The following is a 12,797-nucleotide window of genomic DNA, read 5'->3' on the forward strand; positions in this document are numbered from 1 at the left end:
GTGTGTGTGTGTGTGTGTGTGTGTGTGTGTGTGTGTGTGTGTGTGTGTGAGACAGCTGGAAGCACCTGCCAGGGAGAGCCCTGCTTTTGTTTGTCAGGGCCCCAGAAACTTGCCACTCTGACCCTAATAAACTCCACACTTTTGGTCCTTTATAGGGGGCTTCTAAACAGGAAAAAAAAAAAAGGCAGATCAGAAGAGTGCAGGCAGAAACTGAATGTTAAGGACGCAGAGAAAGCATTTAGAAAGGGAAGCAACCAGAGAGGTGCCAGGAGGAAGGCCACCAAGGGGACTTCTCACAGTGAGCCCTCAGGCCTCTGTGGACGTGTGGCAGTACTGAGCAGAGCCTCATAAGCTCTCCTTTTCGTAGACTTCTTCCTGTTTAACAGAAATGCATGTCATTTGTTGGAACCTTCTGTCCCAGAAAGGATTGTAACAATTGGCATTTCTCAGAGGGAAGTCTGCTCACCTGTGAAAAGCTCCCGGCGGGGGGGCAGGGACTTCTGTGGTTAGGCCCATGGAGAAAACGAACCCATCTGGTGGGTTCAGTATTAACGGCCCTCCCACCCTTCACCAGCCCTACCACCCGAGCCACCTGGCCTGGGAACCCCAAGCCGAGTAGGGAAAGACTAGTTATCCCAACAGCCTGATGTGTTTTAGTTGTAAGGGCGAACAGAAGGAAGGCTGAATGAGGAATCAGGAGAACTGGACTGCTCTCTGTAATATTAAAAAATGTGCCCGAATTCTCTGGCCTCATGTTTAAAAATCTGTTAAGATGAAGAAAATTGTTTATCAGTGTTTTTTGTTCTTGTTTTTATTCATTTCTTTACAGTACTTATTGTTTTACTTTTGTTTCCCGCAGTGGAATCTTATTTTCAATAGAAATGCTATTTGAAAATTGATATAAATAAATGTGAAGCCGGCCTGATGATGTGGAGGAGGGCCTGGGTGAGCCGAGGCACACCCCTTGAGCTGGTGGGTCCCATCTGCTCTGAGAAGCCCCTGGTGAGACCACGGGGTAGGTGGGATTTGACATCCTTCTCGCGCTCACAGCTGCTGATTCTATGCTAGAGCTATAGAAAGTCTATTTGGATGCATATATGTGGTTAATGTTTTCAAAGATGAGTTTTTGTCTGTACCTAGAGATGTAGGGTGAAGAGCAAGAAAGGCCATGGCAAGATAAACAGCTTACTTCTGAGCAAAAGAAAAGCAGTTACGAAGGGCCTAAGGTCTAGCACAGGCCACTACCATCAGCCACGTCAGCAGAAAGGCATAAGCTTTAGTCTACAGAATTAAAAACAAATGCCTGTCAATCACTCACAGTTGACACTGAGGTGTATGTAGCTTGTTAATATATGTGAATAGTTATGTGTAGTTTTATATGTATAAATCTAGTTCATAGATAAGTAGATTATTTAAAGTAACAGGAAAATCTTGAACATAGCAAAAGCTGTAGAATGAATGGGAAAGATATATATATGCCTTAAAATTAAAACTTCTGTTCAAAGTTTGATTTCAGCTGTTGCATGTGAAAAAGCAAATGCTCTGAAAAGAAAAAAGCTAAATAAATTCTTTTATTCTCAGAGTAATCTACAGATATCAGAACTCTTCAGATTGGTGGTACGATAGCTATGTCATGTAAAATGTACACTTACACTGATACATCTGAGTTTGACCAGAAATGCTGTAAGCCTTGGGAAGTAGGATAACAGAGTTTAAATATCCTCCCTTTAATAACTGAAAAGTCTCCATAATTTCTTCGCAATTTTTATATCCAATATATAAACATTTTAAAATAAACTACAGAGGTCTTTGATTTAAATATTAAAGTGATGATCCGGGAATTAGTGCTGTGTTTTGTGGCTCAGCCATCTTAGGAGATATGCATTACTTTGTATAAGTTCTATTTATTTTCCATGATATACTTCTTTTATATAAATTATACCAAATTTCTCTCTAATTTGATTGAAATGGTATTTCTAGGAGATATTTCTTTCTATAAATGTATTCATATCAATTTTAAAATGAAATAGCAAATGCCGTATTTTGATCTTTGAAATAAATAACCAATTTATGTTAAAGAGCCTGAACTCCCATATTTAATGTCTAGAATAACAAAAAGGAGAACACAAAAATGGCATTTTAAACAATATGTATTTTTTAACTTAGACTAAACTTCAACATGGAAAGTTTTCAAATTAGCAAAGTATTACCAGCCACACCTGATAGAAGATCAAATGAGAAATATTTTACAATCTAGTTTAAACTACAGAAAAATGCATTAGAAATGGAAAAAACTGGCTCTCCATCTATTTGAGTGAGGTCATTGTCACCACTATCATATTTTAAGGGGTCTCTTGTGAAGTGAAAATGTGGGAAATCACTTAAGGAGACAGAGGGACACTTGGAAATATTTACCTCATGATTTTGTCATATGGATTTAAGAGAGGAATCCACAAGTGGAAATTTATTATTTCAGCCCAAGGTAAAGAATACTTTAACTTGGACGATTTTGATGAAGATTTTCATGGTAGTCATTTTTGTCACCAAGAGCTTACCAATATAGCAGAATTTCCAGATATGAACACTGAATGGGTTTTACAGAACTCTTTTATTTAGAAAGGGAATTTTGAAAACAAGAAAATGAAACAAATAGAAGTTGACTCCATGAGTCCTTAGCTCTCCTCTACAAAACAATCTAGTCTCAGTCTAGATGAAGCCAGGACCAATATTCATGGAGCACTGACCAACCTAGACCATCCAACCATCCATCCACCCATATATTCATCCACTCACATATTTTTGAGAAATAATATAGTTCCTGCAAGTAAATTGAACTTTAATTTATTCATATAAATTATGTTGTTTATTTATTTTTTATATAAATGAATATTTATTGATATGTTCCTTGGAGTAATAGAACAGTTCTGTCTTCATTTTATATATATATATATATATATTTGATTTACAATGTTGTGTTAGTTTTATGTGTACAGCAAAGTGATTTAGTTATACATATACATATGTCTATTCTTTTTCAGATTATTTTCCCATATAGGTTATTACAGAGTATTGAGTAGAGTTCCCTGTGTTATACAATAGGTCCTTGTTGATTATCTATTTTATATACAATAGCATGTATATGTTAATCCCAATCTCCTAATTTATCCTTCCCCCCACTTCCCCTTTGGTAACCATAAATTTGCTTTCTAAGTCTGTGAGTCTGTTTTGTTAAATAAGTTCATTTGTATCATTTTTCTAGATTCCACATATAAGTGACTTCATATGACATTTGTCTTTCTCTTTCTGACTTACTTCAGTTAGTATGATAATCTCTAAATCCATCCATGTTGCTGCAAATGGCATTATTTCATTCTTTTGATGGCTAAGTAATATTCTATTGTATATAGGACCACATCTTCTTGATCCATTCATCTGTCGATGGACGTTTAGGCTGCTTCCATGTCTTGGCTATTGTAAACAGTGCTGCAGTGAACACTGGGGTGCATGTATCTTTTCAAAGTATGTTTTTTCCGGATATATGCCCAGGAGTGGGATTGCTGGATCATATGGTAGCTCTGTTTTTAGTTTTATAAGGAACCTCCATACAGTTCTCCATAGTGGCTGTACCAACTTACAGTCCCACCAACAATGTAGGAGGGTTCCCTTTTCTCCACACCCTCTCCGGCATTTATTGTTTGTAGACTTTTTGATGTTGGCCATTCTGAGCAGTGTGAGGGGATACCTCACTGTAGTTTTGATTTGCATTTATCTAATAATTACCAATGTTAAGCATCTTTTCATGTGTTTTTTTGGCCAACTGTATGCTTTCTTTGGAGAAATGTCTATTTAGACCTTGTGCCCATTTTTTGATTGGGTTGTTTGTTGTTTTGCTATTGACCTGCATGAGCTATTTGTATATTTTGCAGATTAACCCCTTGTTGGTCACTTCGTTTTTAAATATTTTCTCCCATTCTGTGGGTTGTCTTTTCATTTTGTTTATCATTTCCTTTGCTGTGCAAAAGCTTTTAAGTTTAATTAGGTCCCATTTGTTTATTTATTTTTTTAATTTTCATTACTCTAGGAGGTGGATCCAAAAAGATATTACTGTGATTTATGTCAAAGAGTGCTCTGCCTATGTTTTCCTCTAGGAGTTTTATAGTGTCTGGTCTTACATTTAGGTCTTTCATCCATTTTGAGATTATTTTTGTGTATGGTGTTAGAGAACGTTCTAATTTCATTCTTTTACATGTAGCTGTCCAGTTTTCCCAGCACCACTTATTGAAGCACCACAGTCGTCTTTTCTCCATTGTATATTCATGCCTCCTTTGTCGCAGATTAGTTGACCATAGGTGCGTGGTTTTATCTCTGGGCTTTCTATCCTGTTCCATTGATCTTTAAGTCTGGCTTTGTGCCAGTACCATACTTTTTTGATTACCGTAGCTTTATAGTACAGTAAAGGATAGTACAGTGAAGTCAGAGAGCCTGAGTCCGGGAGCCTGATTCCTCCAGCTCCATTTTTCTTTATCAAGATTGCTTTGGCTATTCGGGATCTTTTGTGTTTCCATACAAATTTTAAGATTTTTGTTCTAGATCTGCAAAAAATGCCATTGGTAATTTGATAGGGATTGCATTGAATCTGTAGATTACCTTGGGTAGTATAGTCATTTTGACAATATTGATTCTTCCAATCCAAGAACATGGTATGTCTTTCCATCTTCCATGGTATGTCATCTTCAGTTTCTCTCATCAGCATCTTATAGTTTTCAGAGTACAGGTCTTGGAACAGTTCTGTCTTGATTGTAGTGCTGCTTACAGAAAACTCTACATGGAATCAAACTGCATAGAACTACTAACACACACACTAGTACATGTAAAAACTGATGAAAACTGAATAAGGTTTGTAATCCAGTTAGCACTATTGTACCAATGTCAGTTTCCTGGTTTTGCTATTGTACTATAGTCATATAAGATGTCATCATTGAGGAAAGCTGGTGAAGAGTTTACGAGACCCCATGCACGATATTTTGCAACTTCCTATGAATCTATAATTATTTCAAAATAAAAGGTTAACAATAAGTAGTTGCCTAGATAGCAAGTTACCTGGATAAATATAAAAGCACCTGAGTCTTTTATTTGGCAAACCCTATTCTTCACTGTCATACTGCTTTGCTAAGGGCCACCTTCATTTTCCCAAGAACTCATTTTATTTGTACTGAACAGTTTTAAAACCTATAACTAAAAGACCTCTGAGAAATTATGATGTAATAATTAGTACTCAAAAAGCCCATTTAGGAACATGTTAGATATGTAACCATTGCTTAGAACTGGGTGTCATCCTGGAGTTTTTATTTTTATGGGTACCCATTGTTAATAGAAAAACCTCTCCACTCAAAGATCTTTTCAACCTGTTGATTTTAAACTACTGAATTGAGTAAAGGGAAGTGAGAGGGAACAGCTGGAAATCACATGTTTATTGATACAGGAATTACACACACACACACACAGATACACACACACACACACTCCTACTGAATTGATTGGATTTGTTGTCAACTCTTTTTCATTATTTCCATACTAATTAGATCAACTATTGAGCAGGTTCAGTCATCAAAACACCTGGAAACAATGGACCGACTGTATCTTGCATCTAGAATAGATGGTGGTTTGCACTAGAGTTAGGCCCAAGTTGAGTAAGAATGTATGTTTATTGATGCTTTGGGTAAATTTGAATTAAATCGGCCCATGGACCCACTTAGGCTACACCTAACTTTGTGAATGTTTGTGACTTGACTTTGCAATATTTCTCCCAGAAGAAGCAAGACCCGAGAACAGGAGCAGAACAACATTCAGTGCAGCCTCATGGCAATAATTCCAGCCCCATTAACGTTAGGGTTCCTGATACTTAAAAAACAGCAAAGCTACTCACCTTTTTAATGAAAACTTCAAAAATTTAATTTCAGAAACAGGAAATATTCTTGAAGTGGCTACAAAAAAGCACAGAATTTCATAATACAGAATAATATAGGTATTGTATCAACCATTCAAATTTAATTAAGCAAAAGTGTGAGGGAAATTGCACCCACAAAGTTTATCTCATTCTTTTTTTTATCTTTCAATCAAAATTGCCAGGAGAGAAAAATCGATAGAGGAGCTTTATTCACGTTCCCTCTAGGTATGACTATTCATCCCGTGTGCGTGTAAACAGTATTCCTACTATATGCACATCTAGTTCACTTTTGAGTTACACAGGAAGTAGGTGTCTAACAAATTATCATGTAATCTGAGACTGTAAGAGATGCAAGGGAACATATGAAAAATTGAGAGAAAAGAACAAAAGACCGATATCTGTTAACTTTATTTATACATAAAAGAATGTTTAGATACAAAAAATAATGCAATTAATAGCCTTATGAATACCTTTGCCCTCAAATTCTATGCAAGATGGTCCAAGACTTGGAGAGGGGCTGAGAGAAGATTGGGAAGATTGAGGCTGAGAGATGAGAGGTTATGGAGACAGACTTTGAGGACAGTGAGGTTGTACATAAGATAGCTGTCACATCAGCACTAAGCAAATTATCAAATGGCATGAAAAACTTCATGTGTGAGAAGCCCTATATTTTTTATTCGAGCAGATCAATAAACCAATCAAATTCATTTGATGACCTCCTCAACGTGAGTCTGCAGATATCCCCAAGGACGTTCATTTTCCAAATTATCCCACTGCTTTCCTCATGTTTGGGATTATAACACCTGACTCAGGTGTACTTCCTCCCCTGCCCTCCTTTCCTCCAGCCCAGACACACACACACAGACACACACACGTATTCCAAGCATGTGCTGTGCCCCTATACGCCTCAGTTACATTTAGAGCTAGAGTTACACATGCAGGGAAGGGGAAGAGGGTTTATGGAACCTCCTCTCTTCTCTCTGTACCAGCTTAAGCCAACACTGGCTTTGGCGACTCATTTCTTGGATCACGGTGAATTTATTTTTCCACCAGATACCCTCTACGCTCCAGACATTTCATAATGCCTTTTTAAGGAAAAAGAAAGTGAAGCCATGATGATATCAAATTCTTCATCAAGGCAAGAGGAACAAATTAGTGTTACTTCTGTGCTGGGAGAGATTTCTGTCAGCCTTAAAATTGTCTCCTGACTTATGACTGTAAGCATGGAGCAAATACGAGCTTGTCTACAAGAAGAGAAATTTATAAACCATGGCTCAGCTTTAAATATCACTTCTATTGAGCATAGCAGTAAAGAAGTCACATCAGACAAAAGTAAGCTCTCCAGTAACATACGCCAGGACCATAATAACCTAGACCTTTCTGATATGAGCTAAGTGAAACCAGGACTGTGGTAAGTTTTTGGCTGTAGAATGGAACACTGGGATCCTTGATGAGGATACCCAGATTATACAGAACACTTTTTATTCAAAGTTCTGCCGAATTAAATGTGTCTTGAAACTCATGGATCCACAGAATTTATACTCCTCTCAGATAGATTTACTCCGTAAGTATCTGGCATCAGAGCATGAAGAAGAGTGGATAATGGGGCCAGCTGTTGCAGGGAATTTTTAGACATGAAAAATTTGATCCTGGTAGTCTTGTGTTCTGCATAGAACAAGTATCTGAATGGTTTCCTACCCTCCAAAGGCCTTAAGTTAAACCAAGGAAACTAATCCACTTTGGGGAGAACCTGTAAGAAGAGTAAGAGCCGTTAAATGAGAGAACAGAACTGATTCTGATGAGACAAAAGAAAATGGAACACAGCCAAAGGAACCCAAAGATAGTTTCTCTGTGAGAATAAGGCATGCAGTCAAAAGGATGTAAGATCAGGCCAATCTGGGACCTCGCAGGGCTTCCAGAAAAGTAGACACAAGAGTGAGGAGAGTATCTAAGGATAAGAGAAAGGGGTATAGGTATGATCTTGTCACTTGGCTGTCCAGCTCTACTTAGAAAGTCCTCGGTATGGCCCCTCGGTATTTTTATTCCATAAGCAAATGTGCTTCCAGAAATCTATTGTTAAGAGCATACAAACATAAGAGTCCAGGAGAATGCGAGGGTTAAATATCTAAGGAAATACAACAAAGAAATTATCAGATGTCTCAAATTTTTCTCAACATTATCAAGAGACACCCACAAACTGTCCTCACCCACCCAAGTGTCACGCTTGTTCAAGGTGCTATATGGTCTGAAATTAAAAAAACACGGCTTGGCTCCAAGATGATCAAATCCCCCCCAGATGTTGCTTGAGCCACAAAAAAGTAGGAACTTCTATTATGGTTGTTGATGATAATGATGACATGGCTGCGGAAGAAAACAGCCCACGATAATAAAGTTTAAAAATCTGCTTTTAAAGGTACATTTATGTAGTCTTTGGGGTAAGGAAGAAGAGAAAAAGGACCCCACTCTTCAGAGTGGCCTAGGCTGGCCCAGTCCCTGTTACAATGATGCCCAAGATAATTATTACCCTTCTATTGAATGATAGCTACATGATTATTTTTAACCCAACACCTGACCGAAAAGTGCTGACTCATTTAACCCTTAAAACTGTCCTTTTAGTTTTTTCTTTGAGTTTAGATATTTACCAGAAGATATATAAGACTTGGGAAACTTCTGGAGGAATCAAATCCCTCAGTAAAAAACAAACAGAAGAAAGAACAAACAAAACAGCTGAAATAACTAACCACATGACTTGTATGTCTTCATTCATCAGATGTTTATTGGGCTGCTGCTCTGTGCCAGGCCTTGCTGCAGCACTGGGGATACAGCCATGCACGACGTCCCAGTGCTTACATTCCAGTGAGGAAAAGCAGGTGTATTCATTTCTTACGGCTGCCACAACAAGTTATCACAAACTGGGTGCCTTAAAACAACAAAAATTTATTCTCACAGTTCTGGAGACCAGGAGTCCAAAATCCAGGTGTCAACAAGGCAGCTCTCCCTCTGAAGGCTCGAGGGGAGAATCTGATCTTTGCCTCTTCCAGGTTCTGATAGCGGTCAGGATTCTTTAACTTGTGGACACATCACTCCAGCCTGTGTCTCTGTCATGCTGCCACCTCCTCTTTTGCCTATACTGTCTCCCTTTGCCTCTTTCTTTTAAGGACATGTGATGGTATTTAGGGTCCACCGGATAATCCCAAATAATCTCATCTCAATAACCCTAATATAATCACATCTGTCACCATCCAAGTATATTCACTTTTTTGCCATATATGGTAATATTCACAAGTTCCATTGATTAGGACACGGACATAACCTTTGGGGGCCGCCAGCCAACCCAATTACAACAGTCAATAAACACATACATAAATTCAAGCCATTATAAGAATTAAGAAGAAAACAAAGCAGGGAGAAGGGATAAGAGAGTGACAGGGGATAGTATTTTCAGTAAGGGGATTAGAGAGGCCTTCTTAATGAGGTGGCATTGGAGTCAATACCTACTTAAAGTAGATGAGAGAAAAGTCTTTCAAGCAGAGCGAAAAGCAAGTGCAAAGGCCCTGAGACCAGTTGTGTTTGAAGAGGTGAGAGTGGCAAAGAGATCAGTGTTGTTAGAACAGAAGTGCGACAAGAGATGGATCAGAGGCAGAATTGGATTCTATTCTGAGCAAAACAGGTGGCCATTGGTGGGTTTAGAGCAGAGCAATAATTGATCTGGTTTATATTACTCTGGTTGATGTGTGGAGGATAGATAATGAGAAGACACCAGTGAAGTAGTCTGACAATTCAGGAAGGTACTGCAATATTCCAGGCAGGAGATAATAGTGGCTACGGAAGTGGTCAGAAGTAATCTGATTGGAGATGTATTTTGAAGGTTTTGCTGATTGAGTGGCTAGAGGTGAGAGTAATAGAGGAGACAAGGATGGCTTCAGTGTTTTTCTTTTTTGCCTATGTGACTGCACGCTTATGAGCCACCACCACATGAGATTTAGAGGATGGGGAGAAGCGGGGTTGGTAATCAAGAATTCCATTTTGGAATTTGAAATGCCTTGTAGTCATTCAAGTTGCTACAGGAGTCTGGAGTTCAGGGCAAAAGACATATACCTGGGTGTCATTGGTGAATAGCTGGTAATTTAAAAATCACCATGGAGTAAGTGTAGATAGAGAAGAGGACCTAGACTGAACCCTGAAGCACTCCAAAATTAAGAAGTTAGGGAGATGTGGAGGAACCAGGAAACAGTTCTGTGAAGTGAGCTACAAAAAAGGTAAAACCATGAAAGTCTACTGACCCGGAAATCAGAATAAGAAAGTGATTCATGTAGGGAGTAATCAGTTGTGTCAAAAACTGTTGATAGATGAAATAAGATGAGCACTGAGAATTTACCCTTGAGTTTATCAGTGGGGCAGTCATTAGGGACCTTAACAAGAGCAATTTTCATGGAGTTGTGGGTACAAAATCCACTTGGTATGAGTTCAAAACGGAATCAGAAAAAACAAATTGTAGACAACTAATTTAGACTATTGCAATCAATTTTGCTCTTAAGGTAAGGAGGAAAATAGAGTTGTATCTGGAGAAATTGTTGTTTAAAGATTGGAGGGTGGGAGGGAGGCTCAAGAGGGAGGGGATATGGGGATTTATGTACACCTATAGCTGATTCACTTTGTTATACAGCAGAAACTAACAACATTGTAAAGCAATTATACTCCAATAAAGATGTAAAAAAAATCAGTAATATAAAAAAAATTAAAAAAAAATAAAGATTGGAGATCCTATAACATGATATCATGCTGATGGAAATGCTCCCATTAAGAAGCAAAAACCGGTAATGCAGACAAAGGAATGAGTGCAAAAGGCAAGTCTTCAAGTAAGTGAGAGAGGACAGGGTCCAGGGCCTGAGTGGTTGATCAGCTTCAGGTAGGAGCAGGGCAAGTCCTCCTTATAACAAAAGGGTATCAGGGTATATGGTAGATCTGTTAGTGTGAAGATGAACATGCTCTTCAGAGGGCTTTTTTTTTTTCAGTGCAATCAGAAGCAAGGTCATCAGCTGAGAATGAGAAAAATGAAGAAGAATCAAGTTTGAGAAGGTATGGAACAAACCCCTTAGAGAGTAATTGTCAAGGACAGCACTGAATTGCCCAGTGAATTTTCTAGGACAGCACTACCCTATAGAAATACAATGCAAGCCACAAATTAAATTTCAAATATTCTAGTAGCCACCTTAAAGAGGTAAAACAAAACTGATAAAATTAATTTTAAGAATGTATTTTATGGGCTTCCCTGGTGGCGCAGTGGTTGAGAGTCCGCCTGCCGAGGCAGGGGACACAGGTTCGTGCCCCGGTCCGGGAAGATCCCACATGCCGCGGAGCGGCTGGGCCCATGAGCCATGGCCGCTGAGCCTGCGCGTCCGGAGCCTGTGCTCCGCAACGGAAGAGGCCACAACAGTGAGAGGCCCACGTACTGCAAAAAAAAAAAAAAAAAAAGAATGTATTTTATCTAACCAAATATATTCAAAATATTATCATTTCAGCATGTATCTGTATAAAAAAATTATTGAGATCTTTTACATTCTTTGTTTTTAATGATAAAAACAATTTTAGTTTTAAAAGCCAACGTGCGTTTTACATTTTCAGCACATCTCAATTCAGACTAACCGTATTCAAGTGCTCAAAGTCACATGTGGCCAGTGGTTGCCATATTGGACAATGCAGTCCTAGGAAATGAAGTAGCACTAATGGAGGACATGAGGGTCCCTTGAGATTGCAAGCCATGGATTGAAGTGAGTTGGCATAGCCGTGTGTTGTTCCTAAGCCATATTCAGAACTCACGAGCAAACATGGGAGTAGGAGGAGAGTTGGTCTTGACCAAGAATGGAGTTTTGCCAGCAGCACTCAACCAAAGGGGAGAAAAGAAGAGAGCAGCATGTACAACCAAATGATTATACAGACTGAGCAAAGAACATAAGCCACAGAAGTAAAAATGGGTGTGTGTGTGTGTGAAAAAGTGGTAGGGGCCATGGAAGTTCTAGCAGAGTCAAAGAACTTTTAGAATTATAGCTGCTATGCAATATACAAAGATGTCTAGAATAATCCTTGCCCTCAGGCAAGCTGATCTTGATGGCAGGTATAGCAATAGCCATGCTATAAGATGGTGTGTGGTAAATGCCTGTGCAGTAGCACAAAGTGTGTTTTTATGTGAGTTCAGAGGAGGAAGAGCCCACATCCTACTGGGATGATCCAGGAGGGCTCATGAAAGAAATGGTGAATAAATCAGGCCTTGAAGGATGAATGGGGTTTCAACTGGTCTGTGGGAAACACACTGCAAAGTGAGGAAAAAGCACAAGTACAGACAGGAAAGCAAAAATCTTCAATATTTCTTGGAATAGGAGTTATAAAAAACCCGTAGTATTAATATTTATTGATAGGGATATTGATTACAATGGGAAGGCAGCCTATAATAATGCTATGTCTTTAGAGAAGAGTCTTGGAATAATTTCCGTGGGGAAAGACAGCACCATAGAATACAGTGGTACCCCCAGAATACAGTGTTTCCTAGGAGTGCGAGAACAATGTGCTAAAGATTGTTCCCAAGAAATGAACGCCCTTCCCTTCCGGCCCATCCTTTCCCCTATACACACATGCACATGCATAAATACACACCTCTCATCTTTCATGTAAAATTCAGTCTCATAAATTTATTTCTCTTCTACGGAAATGGTCAGTAACATCTAAAAAGAAGCAATATACTTAAGATTGTGGAAGAAAATATGTGAAACCAACTAGGATTAGAATATGTGAGATTAAAAAGGCTTTGATTATTCTTATCACTTAATTGTTTTAACAGTAGGTATACTCTTAC

At 38.6% G+C, this 12,797-nt stretch overlaps 1 long non-coding RNA gene across 2 annotated transcripts in view; it reads left to right on the plus strand.

The window, feature by feature from the left end:
* Positions 1 to 12,797, plus strand: part of LOC114888228 — a 157,590-nt gene that overhangs the window by 131,218 nt on the left and 13,575 nt on the right. The window contains exons 1-2 of one of the 2 annotated variants that reach the window (XR_003791742.1): positions 917 to 1,015; positions 10,963 to 11,026. This is a non-coding gene — a long non-coding RNA (uncharacterized LOC114888228). Of the gene's footprint in view, positions 1 to 916; positions 1,016 to 10,962; positions 11,027 to 12,797 lie in introns of those variants that run through there. The other variant, XR_003791741.1, reaches the window with a different exon arrangement.

This window comes from Monodon monoceros, unplaced genomic scaffold, assembly GCF_005190385.1.
Source record: "Monodon monoceros isolate NGI ecotype Baffin Bay Population unplaced genomic scaffold, NGI_Narwhal_1 Super_Scaffold_8, whole genome shotgun sequence".
NCBI lineage: Eukaryota > Metazoa > Chordata > Mammalia > Artiodactyla > Monodontidae > Monodon > Monodon monoceros.